At 44.2% G+C, this 18,900-nt stretch overlaps 1 protein-coding gene across 2 annotated transcripts in view; it reads left to right on the forward strand.

Moving 5' to 3' along the window:
* Positions 1-18,900, forward strand: part of SOX30 (SRY-box transcription factor 30) — a 1,614,116-nt gene that overhangs the window by 1,201,403 nt on the left and 393,813 nt on the right. The gene's annotated exons all lie outside the window — the stretch shown is intronic.

Consider the following 18,900-nt stretch of genomic DNA (forward strand, 5'->3'; position numbering starts at 1 on the left):
ATTCCCCAGTGTCAGCTTCCCCTTACCACCAGTGTTGGTGGCCTCTTCCTCCAGGTCCACCCGCAGCCTCTCTGAAGCCGAGGTGGACAGGATGACGCGAAGATTCATCTGCACGCAGATTCAGATGGGAGTCTTGCCTGCACCCCCTCCAGGGCTGGGAGGCATGCTGCCTTTATCCCGATCACTCCTTCTCCAATCCAGCCCCTGGCTTCGAGTCTTTAGTTCCGAGGCCTCTCGGCATTGAGGGGTCGGCGCCGATGGTAACGGGTATCTCGACGCCGACCATTGCCCTAAGTGGGTCAGCTGCAACTAGCTTGGAGCCAACTGTCTGTCGGAGCCGGATCTGACATGGTGGTGTTGGCTCTGAGTTTTTCGGAGCCGAGCCGTCTGTTTGGAGTCTTGGCGCTTCGAGGTGTGGCTCCAGCTCCCCCGTTGATTCAGAGGATTACGAACCCGGTCGCTTTCGTCTTAGGAGTCTGTCCTAGCTCCCTCTGTGTCTGGTCTGGATTCCGCCATCCTGGTCCCTCAGGGACAGCCTGCCACCTCTCCACCACAGGGACTTCTCCACATGAACAGCTTGATGTTTTCAAGTCCTCCACAGAGACCCCCCCCCCCCCCGGAGGAGGTTCCTCGAAAATACACGTAAAATGAGACACTTAGACTCCCCGCTGGAGTCTCTCAAGAAGGACATTGACAGAGGAAGGGGAGGGTTCCCCTTGGTCACTCCCACAGGATAGCTTCTTTGGAGACATCATAGAGATCCTTCATTAGCGCAGGGGGTGGTCTGCCCAAAAAACCAAACTTGACGAGTCTGTGTTCCTCAAGGCATTTGGCACAGGACCCTTTACATCCTGGATGTCCTGTCCTGTGGATCTTATTGCATCTTGGGCATGGAAGGAACCCGACATGGTGGAGCCTATCCCCAAACACTCTAATAAGATCCTCAGTGCCCCTTCAGATAAACCACACTGGTCTAAGGGATCCCCTGTCAATGCTGTGGTGGTGGTGACAACAGCCACCAAGAAGGAACTAGTGCAGGAGAGCTCCATGGTCCATCCACCGGACCGAGAGTCTAGGACCATGGACCATTTTGGGAAGAGGGTTTAAACTTCAGCAATGTTCTCTGTATTTGCGCTGAACTACATGGCACATGTCATCAGGCTCCAGCATGACCTGGTTAAGGAGATCTCTGCATCTGCCCCAGGGTCCATGTTGGCAGAGGAATAGAAGGCTTTTCCTCCCGGATGGCCACCCTCACCATGCATCTCAACACCTCTATGCGGCTGCTATCTCACACCACAGAAGGCACTGCTAGAGTGGCTGGAGCAGGCGTTGCCATCAGGAGTCATGCCTGGCTTCGACTTTGTGCTTTTTCGGAGCCCTTTAAGGCATCTTTTATGAACACCCCATACGATTGTTCCATCCTTTTTGGAAAGACTATACATGACACTTTGGTCCAGAGCAAGAAGGACGGGAAGACCTTTTTCTTCCGTTGGAATCCACTTCTCAACTCCTCAGTGAACCTTTTCCAGGAATCAATGAGGGGTGAAGAAGATGTGGTTCTGGACATCTCACATTTATTCCCAGGACACTTAGGACTTGCCTTCCCCCAGAGGCAGAGGGAGATTTGACAGAAGCAGCCCTCGCTGTAGAGGGGTTCCGAGGAACCACTGGTCTCAGGATTCTCTCTCTGACAGGCCCACTCAGCAGCCCTGATGGGTTGCTCGGCTGCTCATCTCTGGAGGCAGTTGAGGGTTGACTCTTGCTACACCTAACAGCTTGGGCGGTTATAACAGACAATCATTGGGTGTTGCAAATCATATCCAGAGGATATTCAGTTCAGTTCCCTTCACTCAAACACCTCTCCCTCTCAGACACCTCCAGGACGTCCCACCCATGCAAAGGGAGGATGCAGCAGTGGAAATTTCCAAGCTGCTTGAAAAACAAATCCAGCCCGTCCTCCCAGACCAATCCGAGTTAGGCATCTATTCCAGGTTCTTTTTAGTGCCAAAGAAAATGGGCGACTTAAGACCAGTTCGGGATCTTTCAATCCTGAACCTGTCTAATGTCAAGACAAAATTCTGGATGGTCACGCTCCAATCTATTCTGCCCTTCCTGCAGGAGAACGACTGGATGTTCTCAGTAGACCTTCAAGATGTGTACTATCACATCAAAATGGACATACGCTCTCAGTGGTTTCTCCACTTCCTGCTGGGGATCAATCATTACCAGTTCAGAGCACTACCCTTTGGTCTCACCACAGCCCCCAGGATGTTCATCAAAGTAATGGCAGTGGTAGCAGCTCACCTGCGGCTGCAGGGCTTCCAGGCCTTTCCCTACCTGGATGATTGGCTCCTTTCCGCTCCATCCAGGCATCAACTCTGCCAAGCCAGGGATTTCCTCATCCAGACTGCGCACCAGCTGGGCATCACTGTAAATCTCAACAAATACCTGTTAGAACTGGTTCAAGTTCTGTATTTCATTGGCACTCGGTTAGACACCATTCAGACCAAGGTGTTTTGACACCAGACAGACTTCAGTCCCTCAAACATCATGTCTTGTGCATCCTTCAAGCTCAGTCTCCCCCAGCAGAATTTGTCTTATGAGCGTTGGGGTCCATGGCGGCCACGATCACCGTCATACCCACAACTCTGTTGCACATGAGTGCTTCAGTGGACCAGTGGTCATTTCTAGATCTACCATTATCCCATCCTGTGCATCTATCTCGAGCCTGCAGGGATTCTCTTCTCTGGTGGATTAAATCCCCGGACCTTCTTTGGGGTCATCCATTTATTCTTCCTTCCCCGCTGACCATGGTGACCACAGACGCCTCCCTACTTTGGTGAGGGGGCATTGCTTGGGAATGACAGTCCAAGGCAAGTTGTTTTCCCTGGAGACCCAGTTGCATATCAACGTCCTGGAGATGAGGATGGTGCTATTGGCGTTGCAAGCTCTTCTTGCCCATCTTCCCCTAGGGATGATTGCCATCCAGACAGACATGTCGGTAGTCTGGTACATCAACAAACAGGGTGGAACCAGGTCTTATCCCCTTTGTCGCAAAGCCATGAGATTGTGGGAGTGGGTGATCTCCACCGGACGTTTTCTGGTGGCAATGCACATTCCGCGAAGGTCCATCACTCTACTGGACAGGCTCAGTAGGTCTATCCTGATGCCTTACGAGTGGTCTCTGAATCCTTCAGTAACGAAACAGAGCTTTCTAAAGTGGGGCTAGCCTTGCTGCAATCTCTTTGCCTCTCTTTCCAGTGCAAAGTGCAGGGAGTTTTTTGGTCCGAACCCCCTCCTGGGGGAGTCCCTCAGAGAATCTCCGGTTCATGCTTGGCCCTCTGGTCTTCTCTATGCTTATCCTCCACTTCCCCTGATTCCAAAGTTCATTCAGAAAGTGCAACCGCTAGGGACCTCAGTCATCCTCATTGCCTTCGCCAAGTATGGTACCCCTGTTTGTGGTCTCATGTAGTGTGTCCTCCGTGGACGTTGGATCCGGTTCCGAATCTGATTTCACATCCCTCAGGGATTCCACACCCAGATTTGTCCAGTCTGAAGCTTACCGCTTGACTGCTCCAGTTCCCATGACAGTTAGGATTCCCAGGCTATCTTCTCTAGTTAAGAAGATATTGGTAGCGGCTCATAAATTTTCCACTAGGAAGGTTTATTCTAGTAAGTGGAAATGTTTTTCGATTTGGGCATCTCAACTTTACTTGGATCCTTTTATTGCCCCAGTTCCTGCTGTTTTAGAGTTTCTGGCAGGTATTTTTCAACAGGGTTCCAGCTGACGGCTATTTCTACTTTCCACATAGGGGATAATTCACCTTCCCTGGCTTCTGCTAAGCTTTGTAAAGCCTTTTTGAAGGATAATTTTCTTCTTAGGCCACCGATCAAGGACCCAACAACCTCCTTTGGACCTTACATTGGTCCTGCAAGCCTTAGTTTCTTCCCCCTTTGAACCCGCTGCTTTGGTGGATCTACATTTCCTGTCGTGGAAGACAGCCTTCCTGATTGCCATTACTTCAGCCAAAAGAGTGCCGGAGCTTCAAGCCTTATCGATTAAGCCTCCTTATATAATCTTCCATAAAGACAGGGTGTCTTTATGCACTAATCCTTCCTTCCTTCCGAAAGTGGCCTCGGAATCGAACATTAATCAGGTTATCAATCTCCCTGTTTTCTTTCCGAACTTTCAGAATAAGGGAGAGTATAAATTGCACCTGCTGGATGTTCGTAGGCAGTTACATTTTTACTTGCACAGAACAAAGGCCTTTTGTAAGTCTGATCAATTTTTTGTTTCCTAATCTAAGCCCCTTTTAGGGAAACCTGTATCAAAGGTCACCGTTGCTCATTGGATCTCTCAGTGCATACTCCTGGCATATTTAACTAAAGGATTTTCTCTGCCAGGTCACGTTAAGGTGCATTCTACTAGGTCTATGGCTACTACAGCTGCCTTTTGGTCCAGATTTTCTTTGGATGACATTTGATCTGTGGCTACCTGGGCATCTTCACATATTTCCCATTACAAGTTGGATCTTCTATCCAGAAGCAGGACATCCTTTGGCTCTGCCATACTCTGGAATATCCTTCCATGAGGACCTCCCAGGTTTTTGGTAGCTGGGAACTCTGTCCCACAGGTTGAAGACCAAATGAAAACAACAACTTCAGATAAAGAAGTTATGTACTCACCATGACATTCCATCTGTGTTGTTGTTTTTCATTTGTCTTCAGCCATTCCTCCCTCCTTCCTCCTGCCTCATGTGAGCTGTGTGGTTGTCTGGCTGGAAGAGACATGGCCTTTTGTTTGACATAACTGGTAATTTCTTATGATACTGTCTGGGTAATTTTGCCAAGGGCTAAGGCATTGAGTCAGGCTGGGGTGCTATGGGGGGCAGCAAACTCGATCTGAGGGGAGGAAGGAGACAGGGGCATTATAGGTAGGGGAGGAGCTTGGAGCTTGGATCCGATGTTGGAAAAATGCTGCTGAGTCGGATCCATCTCAGTTCTGTGTCCCACAGGTTGAAGACCAATGAAAAGCAACAACCGTGAGTACATAACTTCTTTTTCTCACTCACATGTTATGAATACTGCAACAGTGATAAGGAAGGACATAGTACAGTTGTGTAAAATCTTACCATAAGGGTAGAGATACCCTTCTTTTCACTGTTGCAGTATCCAGCCCCTCCCTCCTGCTCTCTTTTTCTCTTTCTTCTGTTGGGAACACTTTGCTGGCAGAGGGTTTTTTGACTATCTCTTCTGTTTCAAGTTCTCCTTCCTCCTGGGGGTGCGCTAGTTCTCCAGGGGCACTTCAGTTCTGAGTATGGAGCATATTTACATCACCTTTATGCTGTAACCTGCACAGGGAGCATATGTCTGATGTATGATCCTAGGAGGATGTAAAGTCTTCAGTATGCTGGCCAGATGTTGGGCTGTACTTAGCAGGAGATCCCACATGTTATGAATACTGCATCAGTGAAAATGACACCTGCTGGTAAGATTTTACACGACTGTACTTTTTCAACATTAAATGAACAGATGAAAAAAAGTATAGTGGAAGAAGACATATATGCTGGAGTAATATAATTTATATGGAAAAAGAATGAATGAAAAGGTATACAAATTGAAGGCTTATAATAGGGAATACTGACTATAAAATATTTATAAAAATACTGCAAAAAGGATGAAAACAGTATTAAATGAGGTAATGGATGAAAGGGTCTGTAGTATAAAAGGAAGCAAGGTGAAAGAAGTAGTTGAGCTGACACTGAAAGAAAATAAAGATGGCACAGTGGATACCAGTGTCACCTCATAGCAAGAGGTTCCTTGGTTTGATTCTCAACTAGGGTACCTTCTGTTTGGGGTCTGTATGTCCTCCCTGTGTTTGCATGGGTTTCTTCTTCCGGGTGCTGCGGTTTCCTCCCACATTCCAAAGACATGCAGTAGGTGGACTGGACACATTAAATTGCAGATAGATATGCGTGTGTGTACGAGTATGGCGTCTATATTACAATGTTGAAATGTCGTAATATCAAACACCTAAACATCGAACTGTATTCATTGAAACGCACTTATGCAAATCGATGAATACTTACAGCACAAAAAAACACTTGCTCCACAATCCCATGTAAGTAACCTAACCTAAAACAACCCCACACCCTCCGACATGGGAGGCTGTGACTCCCACCTCCCCAACTAAATATACCAACTCCAAGATTGTACTTCAGTGGATAAAATGGCAACACCATGTAGTTGGCCAACTACATCTTTGCCCTGGAAGTATTCATCGATTCACGTAAATGTGTTTCGATGAATACAGTTCGATGTTTAGGCGTTCAATATTCTGATGTTTCGACATCGTAATATAGAACCTGAGTGTGTGGTGTGAAAGAAATACCACAGCAGGGCTAGCCACTTGGCGGTTTAAACCTTTGGCTCTATATGGTCGTTACTGTTGAAGTGATACCCCGACCCCATTTGCAAAAATGGAAAAAAAGAGGTTGTGCATGGATAAAGTAATGGCATGTGAAATATCTGAAGTCTTTGATAAAGTGAGTCATGAAGCAGTGTAGCAGATTTTAGAGGCATATTGTATAGTTGACAAAATATTAATGTAATAAAAACAGTATGAAAATCCATAGTTACAGGTTATGATAAGTGATTGGATGGGAAAGATAATGATTAAGAAACGAGTAAATGAGTGATGCACAATGAGTATGTGTTTATTTGTATTAGTAATGAATGCAGTAGCACAGACATGTAGATATGAAATGATGGAGGCAAGATGAAGGATGGGAGGAAAAGTTATATTAACCAATATGTATAATATATACTGATGACTTATCTCAACAAAAAAAAGCAAGTGGTAGGTAAGTAAGGTTGTAATAACGATTGAAAAGCTGTTAAAATGGCTTGCAATTAAATAAAATGAAGTATATGGAATTTGATGAGATAAAATGGAATATATATTCCCCCCCAAAAAAGGGAAATAAGGATTTGGTGAATATGAAAGTGCAGTTAGATCAATTAGGAGAGATCCTGGAACAGATACAAATGTTGGCTTAGTGGGAATCATTTCAGTAAGACATATTTTGAATACTTATGTATTAGGAAAATTAGCATTGAACTATGTATGTTTCCCACTCAAATGGAAAAAGAGTTATTAGTGATTTTTTTTTTTCAGTTTCATTTGAGGCTCAAGGCTGAACCTGGTAAGAAGAGGGATAGTTTATAATAAAAAAAAGATGAAGGTGGTTTGAATTAAAAAAAAAACATGGTGCTTTTATTTCAGATAATGAGAAAGGTAAAATAAAGAAAAAATGATTGGTAAGAATGTTATATGAAAAGAAAAAAACGGCATGAAAATAAAATAAAATTATGGAAGTTAAAAGTAAGTGATGTTGATGAGAAAAGAGTGGTATTTGATTTTGTAAAACTGTTTTTGGTGTACCCATGGAAGAAATTAAAAGAAGATGAAAAGGGCAATAAAAGCTGAAGAAAAAGATTTGAAAATGTTTCTGAAGCAAAGGATTCTGTGTAGAGAATTGTATTTCATAATTTACTGTTAAAAGAGATTGTGAAATATAAGGTGATGAAGGAAAGAAAATCTGTTGGTTGTAATGAAGAAGAAAAAAACAACAGTCATTGTTTTTTTTTAATTTGTAAAAAAAGTATAAAAATACAGATGGAAGGATTTAAAAGTATAAGTATGACTCTGTTGTTGTCATTTTCATTCATTCCTCAACAAATGGGTTCAGATCCAACCCCCAGATCCAACTAGGCCTCTTTTTCCAGCTCATGGAACACTGAAACTCTCTAGCTCCTCCCTTCCCCATAATGTACTAGACCCCCCCCCTCCCGTACTTCAGATCTCATTTGCCACTTTTGCATAAAGACATGGTCACTGTTACATCTCAAGCAGTGGTGATTATTTGAGAGTAAAAGTAGGAATTTTATATCTTCAACTATTTACCTTCCTCTTACTGACATTTTTCTACGTATCCTCCTTTGCCCTTCCTATACTTTTTAATGTATTTCTAAAATACTATAGATGGTATTTTCTCTTTCCCTTTTCTCCCTTATACCTTTGAGGTAGCTCCTTCTGTTACCATTGTTGGTAATATTTTCCTTTTTTTTAGCTATATAAAAAAATTATTTCTCTAATATTCCTTTCTTTTGATTTTCTTAATAGTTATGGCTGAGAAACCTTCCAGTTTTAAAAAATGTATGGCCTGTGACCATAAAATCCCATTATCGGATGCACACACTGTGTATTTATTATTTAGGTCTGGTCCATTTGGATTCATTAGGCCTTTAACCCTAGGGCCCTTATTTATTGTAGAAATAAACTTATTTTGAGAGGATTACTCCCTTCTAAATCTTCTGATGTAGCATTTGGAACTCAAACCCCTAAGAAATCCGACAAGTGAGAGACTAGAAAGCATTCTCCGAACAATGCAAGTTCTTTGGCTCCAGGTTCGGAACTGCCTGAAAAATTTTCAAAACCTTCAGATTCAAAGAAGAAATCCTCCAGTCTGACTACTTTGGATCCAAAGACTATGACTATGATTTCAGATCCAACCTCCTTAGATCTGACAAAGCATAAGGAAAAGTCACCTCAGTTCCGATCTCCTTCGAGCTTGGAGCCAGTATTTTCTCATCTCCCATCTCCTTTTCTGGTAAGGCATCACCACTCTAGGACTTCGTCTAGAGCCTCTTCTTCTCTTTCCTTCAGAAGCCTGATCAAAGCAGATGTGGACAGGATGCTGAGGAAATGCCTCTCAACAGAAATTCAAATGGGGGTTCTCCTGGCTCCGACCCTATCGGATCTGGAAACCTTCATGAATACTACCCTGCCTATTTTGTCTTCTTCTCCGATCCACCCTTTAGTTTTGGAGCAGTTGGATCTGAGAATCCAGGATCCATCCATATTGGATCCAATGATCATCATATCTTCTATGCTGACACTGTCTGAGTGGACCAGCACGAGCACATCATAGCCAGTTGACTCTCAGAGCCATAATGTTGCCTCCACATCCAAGGTGTTAAGAGTTGACTCCAAGGTTTTCAGAACCATCTCTGCCCCTGGGAGCCTCAGCCTTGGAGAGATCAGCTCTGATTCCTGCCTCAAGTGGTTTGCCATGGGGTCAGAAGAAGCTGATGATCCAGAAGCATGTCTTCTCGGAGCCATTTATCTCTTTCTCTCTGAGGCGTTCTGCTTTCGAGGTAGTGGAGAAATTTTTTTCTGCTCCAAGAGAAAGGACTTGTGCACCCTTCCCTGGCTCCTGCTTCCCAGACCCAGTTGTCTTTGCATCTTGAGCCTCATCTTCCTTTTCCACTGGGACAGCTAGCCCAAAGTCACTAGAATACCCATCAAGGTATATTAATATCTTCTGATAATTCTCTGGAACCATCCCACAAAAGTCCCTAGGAAGAGAAAGTGAAAAGAAGGCACTTAGACTCTCCTCAAGAGTCCATCAAGGAAGATACTGATTTTGATGAGGGGGAAGGGTCCCCAAGATTACCACTTGATGATCTCCTTTGGAGACATACTAGAGGCCCTCAAACAAAGGCGGTGCTTAGTCTACTGATAACCCTACCCAAGAGGAATTAGTATTTCTGAAACCCTTTGAGTCTGGTCCATCTACCTCCTGGGTGACACAACCTGCCGATGAGCTAATTGATTTGATCTCTCAACGGCATGTAAGGAACCTGATTTTGTTGAGCTGATCCCCAAGAGACCAACCAGGATCTTGGCACCACCCAAGGATAGGGAATTTTGGAGCAAAGGAATACCAGTTGATGGCATGGTCATTGTGGCTGCCACAAAAAATGAAAATGTTCATTCCCCTAACATGGAGTCTAGGACGTTGGACAGATTTTGAAGTGTATATATGCTTCAGCAACTTTTGTACTTCAGTCGCTGAATTATTTGGCACACTTCATCAGACTCCAGAGGGATTTGATTAAAGAACATTTCAAATCCCTCTCTGGGGCCATTACTTCTGAGGTAGAGAGTTTGATTGCCTCGCAGTTGACTGTCCTACAGTCCATTTCAAATATGTCCATGAGTCTCATTTCACATGCAGCTGAAGCTACATCAAGGGTGGCGGGTTCAGTCATTTCCATTAGGAGACATGCCTAGATGCACCTGTATGATTTTCTGGAGCCCTTCAACACTTCCTTTGTCAATGATTCCTTTGATGGAAGTTCTTTGTTTGGCCCTAAAGTTAAATACGCACTACCCAGGTGTGAGCAGGAAGATAAAACTCTGCTGTGGGTGTACTTTTTTTGACTCCTCAAGGGACCTTTTCTACGAATCATTGAAGTGGTTGAAAAATGTGCCTTCCAAGATCCACGTGGAGACAGTTCACCCAGAGGCAGAGGGGGAACTCTAATGGAAGATGCCACCCTTACAGCAGAGGAGGCTCCAAAATCAAGGGTCTAGAGATACTTTCTACCAGCACTCCTGAAAGGAGTTCCAATTGCCCACCTCTGGAGGCAGTTGAGGGTCATTTATCCCTGCACCAGAGAGCCTAGCTAGAGATTACAAAAAATTCATGGGTCATGGGTGCAGAAGATTATTTCCAGATGATATATAATACCCTTTTCCCTATCCCCCTTAACACTAAACAGAAGCCCCAGTGTTCCACCCAGTCAGTGGAAAGTAGCAGCACTAGAAATAAAAAAGCTGGTAGAAAAAAACAGTCATCCAAGTGCCCCCTGCCCACCGAATCAGAAAGAGTCTGGAACTTACTCAAAATTCTCTTTAGCTCCAAAGAAAACAGGGGACGTGAGACCAGTTTTGGATCTCAGCAGTCTGAACAAGTCATTTCAGTATACCAAGTTTCGGATGGTCATGGTTCAGTCCATTCTGCCTTTACTATACAGGGATGACTGGATGTACTCCGTAGATTTTGAGGATGCGTACTATCACATAAAAATGAACAAATGATTCCAACACTTCCAGCTAGGAGCCAGTCAGTACCAATTCAGAGCTCTGCCCTTTGGTCTCACCACAGCCCCCAGGGTATTCACCAAATCCATGGCAGTAGTGGCAACTCACTTGAGACTGCAAGGATGCCAGTTGTTTCCTTACTTAGACAGCTGGGCTCATAACTGCTTTGACCAGGCATCATCTGATCAACTCATGAGATTATGTACTCCAGTTATGCTGTCAGCTGGGAATTACTATCATTCACAGCAAATCTCAAATGGAACCATCTCAAATATTGGAGTTCATTGGAGTGTTGTTCAACGCAGTATCTTTGACAGCCTCCCTTCCTCTACGAAGGCTACAAATAATATGATTTCAAGTCAAAAAGATAATCCAAAATTCTCTCTCAGCTCGATTGGGGTCAATGCCTGCTGCAATAGTTTTGGTTCTGTACCACATGAGAGTTCTTTGATGTACCCTAGTGAGTCAGTGATTTAGTCTTCACCAGCCTTTGTCCACCCAAATCAAAATAACTCAAGCATGCAGAAATTACCTCCTGTGGTGGATTTATTCCAGTCAGATAATGCAAAGTCGCCTCTTCATTCTCCCTCAGCCCAGGCTGTAGTTACCATGAATGCTTCCCAGATTGGGTGGGGGTGGCAGGGTCACTTCTTGGGAAAGACAGTCCAGAGCACATGATCTTCTGAAGAGGCCAGTAAGCATATCATTGTCCTAGTAATGAGAGCTGTTCTGCTAGTGTTGCAGGCCTTGCAAGACAACTGTCCCTTCCAGGTCTTTTGCAATTCAGATGAGCAGTATGTCAGTGGTCTGGTACATCAACAAACAAGGGGAAGCCAAATCTTACCCCCTGTGTTGAGAAGCTTTGAGAGTGTGTCAGTGGGCAATGCCATCCAACTGATTTCTGATAGCAGACAAACATTCCGGGGAAAGCCAGTGTGATAGACAAGTTAAACAGGTCCATTCTAATGTTTCACAAGTGGTCTCGCAACATGAAAATGGCCGAAAGATATTCCTTTAAAGGGACCACCGCTGCTGTGAACTCTTTGCATCTCCCTTCAACAAGTGCCTCAGGTTCTTTGCCCTGATACCCCTACTGGAGGAGTCACTGAAAGATGCTCTTCAGAATTGACCCCCTGGTCTTCTCTATGCCTTTCTCTCAGTTTCACTAATCCCCAAATTCCTTCAGAATGCATCTCGATTGAAGAGCACAGTCATCCTCACTGCTCCTTATTGGCCTCATCAGATTTGATTCCCCTTTCTTTGACCTTGTATGCTTCTCTCACCATGTATTCTGGATCCAATTCCAGACCTTCTGTCTCACCAACAGATATGAATCACCCAGACATTTTAGGCCTAAAACTGGCCGCATGGCTTCTCCGTTTGCATTACTAGCTAGACAGGCCAGGCTGTCTTCCCTCATTCATCACGTTCTTCTATCTTCCCACAAAGCTTACACTAGAAAAATACACAGAAGTAAATGGAAATGATTTGTTGCTTGGGTGCAGCAAAATGACACTGACCCCCTTTTCAGTGCCAGTACCTAAAGTTCTTGAATTTTTAGCTACAATTTTTAATGACGCTGCTAGTTCTTCAACTATTAACTTTCTGCCATTTCCAGTTTTCACACTGGAGTAAATAATTTGTCTTTAGCCTCTTCCAAACTTTGTAAGGCCTTTATAAGGGGAGCTTTTCTTCTTAAGCCTCCTTTCAAAGATCCCACTCCCCTGTGGGATTTGAATTTAATTTTATAGTGTTTGACCTGATCTCCCTTTGAGCCATCAGCCAAATATGAACTAAACTTTTTAACATGAAAGACTGTCTTTTTAGTGGCCGTTACCTCTGCTAGAAGAGTTTCAGAACTTCAAGCCTTATCCTCTAAGTCTCTTCATAAGGATAGGTTATCTGTACGAACCAACCCATCCTTCCTTCCTAAGGTAGTGTCAGAATCTAATATCAATCAAACTATCAACCTTCCAGTTTTCTTTCCAAATTTCACGAACAAAGGAGAGTATATGTTGCACCTAGATACTGTTATTTCATATCCTTATTTGTTATTTACTATATAGTCTAAAAGGTCAGCAAACAAGATCTGAAGTGTATTAGGGTTCTAGTGCATTGTGGGTAAGGAAGCAGCTTGAGAGTTTGTGTCATGAGCTAGAAACTGCATCCAAGTTTGATCCAAGGGTCAGATCTGAACCCATTTGTTGAGGAACACAGCTTCAAAGTTATGGTGTGTATATAACTTTTTATATTATATTATATGGGAGGTATGATAAAATAAACAGGTGTGTGATATTGATAACTGGGATAACACATTGTTTGTGGCAATATGGTTGATGTGAAAAAAAGGTGTGCAGATTTGTTATATTACAAGAAAAAGAAAGAGGATGATATAATAGCTGAAATAAGGTTGTTGTGGAAGAAAGGATGGGGAAAGTAGAGGGTAAATGGAAAAAGGAATGATATAAATATAATTGTTCATAGGTTCATACTAGGCTATCTGCCCGAGGGCATTTACAAGCCTAGCCCATAGTTTTGTGGCTTACGCCACCCCTTTAGTATGGGGAACTATACCCATTATTTTGCTGTGCCTCTGTCGAGCAGTGACACTGAGGTAATCCCTGGGGTATATCTGCGATCTCCCATCCATTGGTCAAGATTTCTCTTGAACAAGGCCAGCGAGGTGCTCTGCCTCACATATACCGGGATTTTATTCCACAGCATAGGGAGTCTTTGGGTGATGAATCTATCCCTCCAGCACGTCCTATTAATAGCCGTGTCGAGGTTTAAGTCTCTCGCCTTGTGGCTCTGATGGATCTAGATTTTTGAGGTGAAGCATATTCATCAAATCTGGGTTTGACATGGCCTTGTATGTTAGGCAAAGGTCACCTCTGAGCAAGCGTGCGACTGAATAGAGCTGGAGTTCTTTCAGTCGGGCAGCATAGGGCAGATGTTTGAGACCCTTTATCCTTTTGGTGAGGAACTTTGTGGCCTCTCCAGCTGCTGCAAGTGTCGGGTCAGATACATTCGAATGGGGCATTGTACTCAATCATTGGTCTGATGAGTGATGAGTATAGGGAGACTATGACCTCCCTTGATCTAGATGAGAATCCCTTCATGATAAGGTGGGCAATGTAGAAGGTCTTCCTAACTACTTTAGCTACATGGGTGTCGAATGACAGACTACTATCAACCTGGGTCCCCAGGTCCCTGATAACTTCTTCTGTGCTCAGTGGATTGCCACCTATTTGGTAGCTAGGGGTAACCTTGTTTTTCCCGAAGGGTATGACTATGCATTTTTGGCATTTAACTTTAGGCCATGGCTCTGGCACCAGTTATCCATTTCTGTGAGACCCTTCTGAAGGATATCTGTGTCAGATGTGTTTTCTACTATGGCCCAGTTTGCAGTCATCTGCAAACTTTGTCAGCCATAACCCTCCTGTGTTTGCTTGTACTTCGGAAAAGTAGATGCCAAACAAGAGTGGGCCCAGGACTGAGCCCTGTGGTACACCACTTGTGACAGGCTTTGAGTCTGACATGGTGCCAGCAACTCTGACCCTGTGGGTTCTGTCACTCAGCCAGTTTGCAACCCATCTTGTGATGTATGGGTTAACATTTAAGCTGATGAGTTTTTCAATGATACCCGAGTGGGGTATTGTATCAAGGCCTTCGCCAGATCGAGGTAGGCTGTATGGACTGCCTTTCCTCATCAATGGCTTTGGTGACTGTTTCAAAAAGTCAACCAAGTTTAGAAGGCATGATCTGCCTTTGACAAAGCCAAACTGGGATGGATCCAAAGTCTGCAAATTTCCTATGTCTTTATTTATGAGGTCCATTATGATCCTCTCCATGGCTTTGCAGATAAGGCTTGTCAAGCTAATGGGCCGGTAATTTCCAGGGTCGGTGGAGGCACCGCCTTTGTGAAGTGGGACCACAGTTGCAGTGCGCCACTCCTGGGTGCGTATCCAGAGGTAAGACTATGATTAAACAGCTGTCCTAGCTGTGGGTTTAATTCCTCGTTGAGTTCGTGGAGCACACAGCCGGGGACACCATCAGGTCCCATGGATGCTGTGTTTTTGCTTTGGAGAGAGCAGTTCTCACTTGGGCGTTGGAGATGTTTGGGGGCTGCAATCGCTTGGTATAGATATCTCTCCTTTGGGGAGGGGAGTTTGCACTGAACCTGTCAGCCAGTATGTTGGCAATGTCTGTAGGATCAGTAATCTTCACATAATTTTGAACTAGTTCTGAGCATATCTGGGAGTTTCCTCCCAGGTTTCTAACATAGCTAAAGAAGGCCTTATGATTGTCTTTTGAGTCTTTAGCTATTTTTCTCTCAAAATTTGCTTTGGATGATTTTATGAGAGCTCTTAGTTTTTTACTTATAGTGATCAAGGGTGTCTTACTTTTTAAGGATTTTGCTCTATCTTGTAGTAGCTTCCTCCTTTTGTTGTAGAGTTTGTTTATGGCTGGGGTCCACCAGACTGGACGCTTGCCTTTGGTACAAAGAGTCTTTGTTTTGCTTGGGATTGCCTTATCCATGCAGTCCTGCAGGTGCTGGTAGAAGGCATTTGTAAGTGATTCAGTGGCTTGAGTACTGTTTTCCGCCGGCTCGGGGGCCTTAAAGGAGACCACACTAGTCTTTAGAAGTGTGAAATCGGCTTTCGAGAAGTTTTTTACTGTGGTCTTTTTTATTTCAGGTGGGGGTGGGATGAGGACCTCCAGCGAGATTAGTTTGTGATCTGATCTCACCAGTGAGGGGTATACTTCCGGTGTTGAACATTGTGCTCCCATGTTCGTGATGATGAGATCAAGTATGTTTTCTCCTCTTGTGGGGATGGTGACTAGTTGTTCCATGGCATTTGAGTTTATGAATTCCAGGAACTTTTGGGCTAGGGTGTTTGGGCTTGAGTAGTGTTCCCAGTCTATATTAGGGTAATTGAAGTCACCTAGTATGATGGTGTTTGGTGATACATTTATCCCTCTAGTGTTTTCAGGAAGGCCATGTGAGGTTCCTGAGTTTGTGAGGGTGGCCTGTAACATGCTACAATTTGCAGAGCAGTCTTGCCTATGGTTAATTGCACCTGGATGGTCTCCGATGCATCATGCGTTGCCACCAGTCTTGAGGTGTGGGTGTCCTTGATGAATATGGATACCCCTCCTTTCTTGGTATTGTCCGGATTTTGGGGCCGGAACGCATGATAAGAGGTAAAACCTGATAGTGCTGGGGTGCTCTCAGGAGCCTTGAACCAGGTTTCTGTCACTGCACAGACATCGATGTTCTCCATACTGAGAAGGGCCTCGAGTGCGTGCATTTTGAGATTTAGACTTCTGGCATTGAGCAGCATTACCCTTAGTTTTTTCCTTTTTGTGTTCTAGGGTGGTAGGTTTAGAATTTGAGCCTTGCCTAAAAAGGCACTATGGGGTGGCAAGAGCCATTGCCAATATCCGGAATCCCAGGGTGACAGGTGCAAGCCGCCCTCATGAGCAGCGTGGCTTGTCCAGCATGTCATCCCAGGCAGACAGACATTGGATCCCCTTTGAATGACACCAGAGTTTAAGCCAATTGTTAAAGCTGATCATCTTATCTCTGTATTGTGGCATCATTCTTGGTGAAGGTAGGATACTGCTCAAGGTCAGGGTCATACCTGCCTGGGCTACATAATCAGAGAGCTCCTCAATGTCTCTTTTCATGTAGTCCAAGGAGGTACGCCTCAGGTCGCTTACACCAGCGTGGACAATGACTGAGTCGTATTTGTACCTGCTGTTGAGAGACCTGAGTGCTTGCGTTATGTGGCGGATTCTAGCGCCCAACAGGCAGCTTACTGTGACCTTCTCCTTACTCAGTCTGGTGTGCGGACGTCAGTGTGTCTGACTATGGAGTCACCAATGACTAGTGTGTCTGGCATTGTGTTTGGCCTTAAGGGCTGTGACTGTTTGACACTCTGACTGTGAGGTCTATGTGTTGCAGGTGTTGTGTTCTGAGGTGGTGGTTGTTTGGGTGTCTGCTTTGGTGGCCTCTGCTGTTTTGGTAGATTTTGATCAGAGCCATGAGTATGTCTTTGTGTGTTTATGTGTATGATTTGAGGTTGTGATGGTACTATGTGAGACTGGGTCTATAGTGTGTGTGGTAACCTTCTCCTCCTGACTGGTCTTGCCAGTCCTATGTTGAGAGAGCTCAGCCTCCAGTTTGGCCGTATAGTTGCATCTCTCGCATGTATTTGTGTTTTGTGGGAGGAGGAGAGGGTTGTCTGTGTACATGAGGCAATTGTAACATTGCCTCAATATTCCCAGGTTCACCAGCTGAGCAGGAGAGGACACTAGCAACTGATGCCTCGACATGCTAGAAGGACTAGACAGAAAACTTTAAAAGAGATTCCGGGGACGTGGGTGACCGAGAAATGGGGCTTTGCCTTTTTGGGGTGCTATCTATAAGAGTGCCGTATCAAGGTAATAAGTACTGTAGGAGCAAGTGCTAGGTTTAACAGATAGAGAAAAGTCTACTTGGAGTCAAGTAGAGATGATCTTTTTAGGTATTAGTGAAAGTGCTAGTAACAGGGATGCTTAAAGGTAAGATTGAAAAGAATGCACTCTGCAGTGTGCACTAGAGAAGTTAGATATGAAAGTAGGTAACTTGAGTTTTACCTGTTTAAAAAGTTAAGGTTTAGTGGAGAGTTACTAATTTTAAAACAGCAAGATGGACTGAAAGGGGTGGTTACTTTTGTATTTTGGTACTATGAAATACTGTAGGATGGCCAATAAATTTAAATAATTGAAGGGTGGGATTTCAAAGTGATGGTTTTGTGATTACTCACATAAGCCAGTGAAAGTAGAGAGAAATGAGATATATGGTCAGATTAACATAAGAGGCGGGCAACTAGAAAGACAGTGGTATTTAACAAGACAACTTAAATGGGTGGGAGGGAAAAATTCTGCCTGACTCAGAACAGAGAGAGCTGTGGTCTCTTTTGAAGTTTTAATATGCTGTTAAAACAGAATGCAAGCAAAACACAAGGTAAAGAAAACAAACTACAGTATTCAAAATATAGAAAGGCAATACAGAAATACAAAAAATAACAGCAAACTAACCTTTCCTTCACAGCAAAGTGTAGCAGAGTCTGGATGAGCCTTTCTGGTAAATTTCTGGTTAATTTCTTTTATGTTTTTTAATTTGTTAAAAAATTAAAGTGAATGCAAAACATTGAGAATATAAATAATTGACAGTTTTTTTATGATATAAAATGAAAGGAAATGTTAATAAGGCAGCCCTTTCTTTAGGGGGAACCGACACTGAGCGCGCATTAATACTGTACCTAGTGTGGAGACAGCTGGAAGGAGTTGTATTATGGCAGAGCTGTGTGGAGATAAGTGTGATAAAGGCATTAGTAGATTGAGACATGAAGAACAGTGAAAAACAAGGAGAGATACCTGTTAAGTGATTCAGAAGTAGGAGGAGAGAGAAAGTGGTAAAGGTTTGTCCAGTATGCAGGCACAGTCCAAGGCTGCAGAGCATGTGTCAGACATAGGAGATATGACCTGCATATCTCCTCTTCAGACTATGATCTCAGTTTTTCTTCCTGCGCATACCCATGACACACTACCATCGGAGAGTGGAGAGGTTGATGAGGACTCTGTAGATCAGGAAAGTGTGGTGGTCCCAAGTGCAGATATGTTAGAATCTGCACCTAGCCATTGTGGGCAGGAGGGTCTGCACAGGTGGTCGGCAGGCCATGCTTGCAGGAAATACCGCTCTCCCTCTGAGTTTAGTATATCAGTAGCTGCCACCCAACGTATGCTGTGCCATAATGAGGCACAGGCAAGTTTCATCGAGCCTCGGCAGAGGTTGTAAGGGTCAACTAGGTGGTGCATGCTAGCTTACAGGGCTGCATGAACCTTGTGTGTAAATCATTGGACAGGATAGTCCGTGCAGTGACTACCCTGAGTCATCT

The sequence above is a fragment of the Protopterus annectens genome, chromosome 4.part0, assembly GCF_019279795.1.
Source record: "Protopterus annectens isolate FY-2018-M chromosome 4.part0, PAN1.0, whole genome shotgun sequence".
Lineage (NCBI taxonomy): Eukaryota > Metazoa > Chordata > Ceratodontiformes > Protopteridae > Protopterus > Protopterus annectens.